Source organism: Pseudophryne corroboree, chromosome 7 (assembly GCF_028390025.1).
Source record: "Pseudophryne corroboree isolate aPseCor3 chromosome 7, aPseCor3.hap2, whole genome shotgun sequence".
Classification (NCBI taxonomy): domain Eukaryota; kingdom Metazoa; phylum Chordata; class Amphibia; order Anura; family Myobatrachidae; genus Pseudophryne; species Pseudophryne corroboree.
Window position 1 is genome coordinate 186762764 of NC_086450.1, and position 7676 is coordinate 186770439.

Here is a 7676-nt window from a genome sequence, read left to right on the forward strand (position 1 = left end):
TTTAATAGAATTCAAATAAGGGCTGTCCGACAAGAGGGAGGAGGCCCTTTGAGCATAAGGCGTTCCGATTTATCTATGTTGATTTTATATCCTGAAAAGGAAATAAATCGTTGTATAAAATTTAAAAAAATTGGGGGATAGAGGATTCTGGGTCAGAAAGGAAAAGCAACATATCATCAGCAAAGAGAGATAAGCGCAGGTCTGTTTTGCCAATCAGAACACCTGAGAACAAAGGGGATTGTCTCAAGGCTATCGCCAAGGGTTCTAATTCGAGAACGAATAGTAGTGGGAATAGGGGACATCCCTGTCTGGTCCCTCTCATAATTGGGAAATGAGCCGATAAGTAACCATTACAAATTAAGTGGGAAGATGAGTTTGTGTATAAGGTCTGCAAGATGGTTATAAACTGTTGCGGGAATCCAAAGCGAAGCAAGGTGTTATAGAGATGTTCCCAGTGCACCATGTTGAATGCTTTTTCGGCATCAAGCGATAAAATAGCCTTTGACATGTTAGACATGGCGCACTGGGAATCACACACCACCGCCAGAACTTGTCGGATATTCACCACCGGATTCCGAGCCTCCACATAGCCTGTTTGGTCAGAGTGTATTATACTAGGGAGAATCGTCTTAAGTCTATTAGCTAGTACTTTAGTTAATAATTTGTAGTCAATATTAAGAAGGGTTATTGGTCTGTAAGAACCAGGATCTGAAAGGTTACGACCAGGCTTTGGGAGCAGTCTTAAGACCGCTGAGTTAAAATAAGCAGGAATAGAGGCAGAATCAATAATGAAATTAAATACTGAGGTCAAGGTTGGAATTATAGAAGAACTAAGTAATTTATAATAATCTGGAGTAACACCGTCCGGGCCCGGGGCCTTACCAGATGTCAACCCTGCAATAGCATTAGTCACTTCAACTTCAGATATGAATCAAAGAAGCTCCCTGAGTCACATCAATTTGCGTTACAGGGAGAGCCTCCCAAAAGGAGGTGTCTTCTACTTGGGGTGGGGATGGGGGGGAATAGAGAGAAGTATAAAATTCTTTCAAAACTTGAGCAGTTTGTTCATTTTTGGCAGACAGGGTCCCATCCTCCATTTTCAGGGGGTGTATAGTAGATAAGGGACGTTGCCCCTTAAGAAGGTTCGATAAAGTTTTACTGGACTTATTGCCAAACTTATAGAAATAGTAGCCTGCTCGAAACGTATAGTTTGCTTCAAACTTAGTGAGTAAGGCATCAAACAGCGTTTTCGCCTTCATGTATACTGATTTTGTAGTAGGGGAAGGGGAATTTTTTAAATCATTGAAAGCGCTCGTAAGAGTATGTTGAGCAGCAATATAGTCCTTCAGTAGAGCTTTCTCCGACGACGATGACTGGGCAATTATGTTACCCCTGATCATCGCTTTCGAAGCTTGCCAAAACAAAGGCGGTTTAGTGGATTGTATGTCCGAGTTATGAAAGACAAAATCATCCCAGCTGTCTCAAACTCTCTGTCTGGGGGGAGGCGTGAGAGCTGGGGGGCAACACCAAGAAATGAAGTTTTTCTGCAAAGGTGCCAGTTGAAGCTCCACCCATATCACAGCGTGATCTGACTGGGAAATAGACTCTATTTCAGAGCGTACGGTTTTGGCTAGGAGGAAGTCAGACAGCAGTATGTAATTTTATGCGTGACAGTGTAGCCCTCGCTGCAGACAAACAGGTGAAGTCTCGTTCAGTTGGGTGCATGACCCTCCAAATATCAATCAATTGCAGTTTCTTAGACAAAGAAGGTATTCCAAATTTGGGTGGGTTGCCCCCATGCTCTCTCGAAAACTGTTTATCTAAAAATTTGGAGGAAATAACATTCCAATCCCCACAGAGAATAAGAGGGGAATCCGCTAAGGGTGTCAGTCTAGTGAGAATAGATTGTAAGAAGCGTTTGTTTTAGGCATTAGGGGCGTAGACATTGCAGAGAGTGTAAAGCTGGTTATTATATTTAATGTGACACACCACCCATCTGCCCTCTGTATCAGCAGAAACAGACTGAACATCAATGGGGACATTTTGTTTGGACATAATTACCACACCTCTGGCTTTTTTGGAGAATGAAGCGGCTGCCAACACCCTCCAGCCCAAAATGTTCAGCCTCCGAATATCCGGGGACAGAAGATGAGATTCCTGTAAAAAACACTGAATCATGAATGGAGTTTCTGTACTTTTTTCCACTTTAAGTGACGACATTAAACCAAAAAGTGAAGATACAGACACATCAGTAATCTAGAAGGGATTCGTCCATTAGAGAAAAAGGCCCATACCATGCCAGAGGCCTCGACACCCATCAGGGGAAGGGAGGGGGGGAAACACAACAACAAAAAACAGACATACAGACAAAACTACAAATAACAAGAAAAAGCCTATATCGCAAATTGACATTCCGGTAAAAGAACCGAACCGGCGTATCTATGCATTAACAATAGTATATATTCCGATGACCACCCTAAAATACCATAGTCAAGCAATCATTCCGCTGGACAGGACATAGCAACAGAATGCAAAACAAAGAACGTTATCAATCCAACCCGCACAATAAAACGAAGGCTAACAATAAGCAGAGGAGTATAGTAGTAGCCATAAGGGGGCAGGGTTGGCAAAAAAGGTAGATTCAACAGGAAGGAAAAGTGGTGGATCTGACACAGCCCTTCTGCACTAATATACTAAAAAGCATATTCAGATAGCATATACAGAATCTTAATAGGAGTATATGAGATAAAAGATAAGAAGAGACGGATGCAACCATATCTGAAGTAACGTTAGTCTCGCACAGTAGCATTGGTGTATATCCGCAGTAGAAAATGAGAAGCACATATGCAGATCAGGCATAAAACATTAGTCTGACAGGCATCTAGGCAAATCACCAGGCTGGAACATAATCATTCGCGTAGGTCAGAGTCCTCAGATTGCATCTGAAGATAAGCTTCTGCTTCATACATGGAGAGAAAGTCCTTGAAAGAGTTCTCTTTATATATACGCAGCTGCACCGGATACAATAGTGCAAACTTCTGACGCTCTTGGACAGAGGCGGGTTGGCCATAGGGTCCACAGGGAAGATTCCCGGTGGGCCGACGCACATGTAGGGCCTGTTTTGTTTGAGGACGTGGTCCTTTTTATAGACATAATGAATAAGATGCAAAATAATTTGCATATATGAAAATGACTTTGCCACTTAGCCTGTGAATGCAGATGATCTAGTGTGTGCTCTGTCTGCCTGCTTGGCTGACATATAAGATTGAGTGAATAGTGATTGGGATACGGTTAATGCAATAAGCAAGAAAATATATCTTTCTAAAGAATTATATAGTTTCCTAAATTCTGAAGGTGTATCATATAATGTGCTCAGAATATTTAATTTTATTTCTTTTTAACTTCTCCCTTGATGCTGGACATCCCCACTATCTGGAAAGTCTCGGGGGGAGGGTGCTGCTGCTATGGCCCATGGCTAGACCTTACACCTCTGGTGCTGCCCATGTGGGGCCACTGGTACAAACTTTTTGTTCCCAATCCACCCCTGCTCTTGGATAAGTTTAGAACACAGCGGGGAAAATTCCCTTCTGGCTTTTGTCAGCTCAGCAGAATAGTCTTGAAATATTAACAGAGAATGACCCTCCCAAGATAGATTGCGGTGTTTACGGGAAGCGTGCCACAATATTTCTTTATGGAGATAATTCAGAACATTGAAAATCACAGCACGTGGTCTGTCGACCTCCTGTGGTCGAAACGGGCCAAGGCAATGAGCTCTCTCAATGTCAGCACATTCAGATTGTACCTGCAATAGGGCCGGCAGGGTATCGCGTATGAAAAGTATCAGTTCCGCACCTTTCACAGCCTCAGGCAAACCAATAATACGTAAGTTCTGCCTTCTGGCCCTGTTCTCCAGTTCATCTGTCTTGTTATGGAGATTGTAACAAGCCTTAGTATTCAGACTGACTAGTTTCTTTAAATTAGCTATGTCAGCTAAACATTCCACCAGCCTGAGCTCCGTAGTAGAGAGCCTCTGAGAGAACTGAGCCAGCTGCTTGTTTCTGTCAGCAGTTTGTTCTTTTAAAAGAGGGCCCACCGTCTCTTTAATAGCCTGGACAATGGCAGTGTATGTGACAGGGGCTTCTGAAACGTGGGAGGCATCAGTATGGTAAGAGGGGATGCTGCTCTCAGAGGGGCTGTGAGAAAGAGGGAGAGAGGGGGACTTGCCCCAAGGATTATGGGGGGGGGAGCTCTGGTGAGTAAGAAGCGGTTGCAGGTGCTGCTGAGCAGACATGGACTCACCAACAGCCGCATCCGCCGCCGCCATCTTTGGGTCTGTGTGGCGCTGCTCCTTCTCCTTGCATCCCTTATTGTGCGGCATGAGAGGAGCAAAGTAGCGCTCCATACACCAGGGGGCCGACTGCGGAAGTGCGGGAACCCAACTGGCCGATTGCGGGAGGCTTAAGAGCCATGTAGCAGTACAAATTAGCGCGGATCAGCGGAGCTCCACACTTCAGCTGCCTCCCATGCAGCACCCGAAATCAGAAGTATGTGTGTGGCATTTATAGAAAAGAAATGGCAGGGCCCTTTTATATTGAGAGCTATTTCGTTTTGAGCTGAACCAGGAGTGTGGAGAAACACTATGGACTCAGTAGAAAGTGTTTATATATTGATGGGGTGTCACTTTATTCCAAAACCAAGTGATATCAGCAAAGAGTGGTTGAGCTTCCTTGCTAGTTCAGGAAATCGAGCACATAGCTGCATATCCCACGATCCTTTAGATCCTGGATATTGATACTTGTAAAAGTACCTGAGTGTTAAATGTTACCTAAGTTTAATATACTTGAGTGTTAAAATACTTAATGATTTGGTTGTACCCAACCTACAAAATAGTTTTATTGTGTCATCCACAAAAACAGTGGGTACAAATTGTTCCCTGGTTTATAAAAAAGTATCAGAATAGAAATGTACACATAAAGATTGTCTAAACTGTATTGTTCCTAGTTCTAAAAAATGTACAACTGATAAGTCGGGGGGGGGGGGGGGGGGGGGGGGTACTGCCCACAGCACGTAGTACTAGAGGCAGTAATAAGACAAGTTAAGGGTTACTCCCTGTAAGCAAGGTTCATGGAAATGGAAATGTGATAGCAAAGGGAAAGGAACTGACAGGCAAAGTAATCAGTCACAGCCTGTTCATGTTGTAAATCCCACAGGGAAGCCACAGAAACTGGTTCCATATGACCAAAGTACTAGTGTGTAAATCCAAAATATTACAAAATCTGAACAAAAGATAATTGATATATCAAAGTTTATTGTAATAGTAACATTATCAATTACAATCTGTTATTCTATGTGCTCTGTAAATATACAGGCTGGGGACGGGATGTTAGGTAACCATTTACCTGTTACTGCTATGTGACTTATTACATCCGGATGTAAAATGTTTATGACTATGGAATCTGGATAATATAACAGTAAGCAAAAATTGCATTAGAAAAATAATTGTAATTTTATTCCTGAATGCCTTAGAACATTTTAAAGATAATTAGAAAACAGTAAGTTTTATAGAACATGCTACTGCAAAGTATATTAATGGGTGACTACGCATAATTATGCGGATTTATATACTTCCATAAAGTCATTTTTCATATATGCAATGTGTATTTTAGTTTTGGTTTAGAGAAGAATTCTCAGCTGTCAGGTAGCTGAAGATAGGAAGCATAGTGCTCATTATTACAGCATGTTGCTATTATTTAAAATACTACAAGTTTTGTGATGCAGTTTTGGTGCACGGGAAAATTAGTTGAACATTGCAGCTCCAAACATACTGATTGAGAACATTACTTACCATGGTGTCAGTCAAATGTGTTGGGATTTGTAAACAAGTTACCAGGTATGAGGGAATAGAATCCTGCTGCATTCTTTGAGTAAATACGTGTATGATGTATGATATATATATATATATATATATATATATATATATATATATATATATAGACCCTGTTAATTAAGTTTAGAACAGGTTTTAAAAGCACGGCAACAGGTTTCTTATCAGCCATATGTTAGGCAGCACACATGAGATGATAGAATGTGAGGATGTGCAACCCCTGTGTCAGCGACAGCAACAGTGTACTCAGCTGCCACTGGCATTTTGACAAAAGTGACTTTACCCACAGGAGACACAAGGGCTTCAAGAACTGTTGTGTTTTTTTTTTTTTATGCATAACAAGATTACTCCACATTTACTTACAGATTAGGCCATCGCAACAACTGGATTGGGAGGTCAATCCCTACCCCTGCAAGAAAGTAAGATGTACCTACAACATTCCAGCAAAGATGTAACCTGAAATACAAGCTGCTATACAAGTCTACCTCTCACAGGAAAAGTAAGACAAAGAGAAACAACAACTCCCAGCATGGACATCATTATGTTGAACACCAGCATGAGTGGACTTGGACTAAGAACATGACATGCCAGCAGCAGAAGGAAAAAATATGCAAGTGAAAAAAGGACAAAGAATGTAGGATAATGGATGGGTCTGTCGAAGTCAAAAATATTACATAAAGAGAACATACAAACTACACACATATAAGTCGCTATATTTGCATATACGCGCAGCGAGCACAGCAATATATAGTAACACACGCATTTACACGGACATGCCACAGAGATGGATTCGACACTTATTTCATACAGTACATAATTATAATAATATCAAGCGCCAGACATCATGATGATTTAAAATTATCTAATGAAGTAATGTCATGAATGTGTATTATTTGAACGAAACAAGATAAACCGGTCATGTTTACTATTGAAACGACCAGATTAATGTGTGGATTCATTTGATACTTGTTATTAAGTTGTAGCACATTGCAACAAATAGTTATGATTATATGTATAAAAGCTAAAATCACTTTTATTAGAATAGATACTCCAAACAGGTAATGAACAGGAAACTCAGGCCAGCCCCTTTGGACGTCCCCAAGGCTCAACCTGTTCAGCATATACAAAGGGACTGGTGACTCATCGTGATCCCCTCCCCCAGAAACTAGATAACACATTTTGCTGATCTCACAGCAAAGTAGTTCCTGTTTTTGGTCTCAGAGGAAGATGGAGTCCCAGCATTACTTTACAGAGAGAGAGAGTTATATGGAAAGACGAATTTATATAACTTAAGGATAATGGTATTGTATGCTGGCATGTAACTGAAACTGTATGTAACTTTATGTATTAACTGCTTACTGTGTGAGTTGTAATCATGTAACTATAGGTATACTGTACTTTGTAATATATATTGAATCCATATCCTTTTAATAACAAATATATACATCAATGAGCTTTGGAACTCAGATAATGTGTGGGTGTATTGTTTTCTCTTATGGGATGCAATGTTTTGCGATGTATAGCGCACATTCATGGGATATGGTAATGAGAGGCATTTACAATATATATTAGAGCGGGCATTTTAAATATTTGTGAGAAATCAATTTGGCATTCTTAGATGGGGCTGGTCCGCGATATCACGTTCTTAATGATGCACTGTACATTATAAACGCGACGCTGTGGTCGATCAGCTTGTGATGGACGCATCCTAAAGCTGAGAAAATCATCATATCCATGTGTATTGTTGTGTTATTAGTAAGACGCTGATATGAAATTCAAGGGACAATGCGTT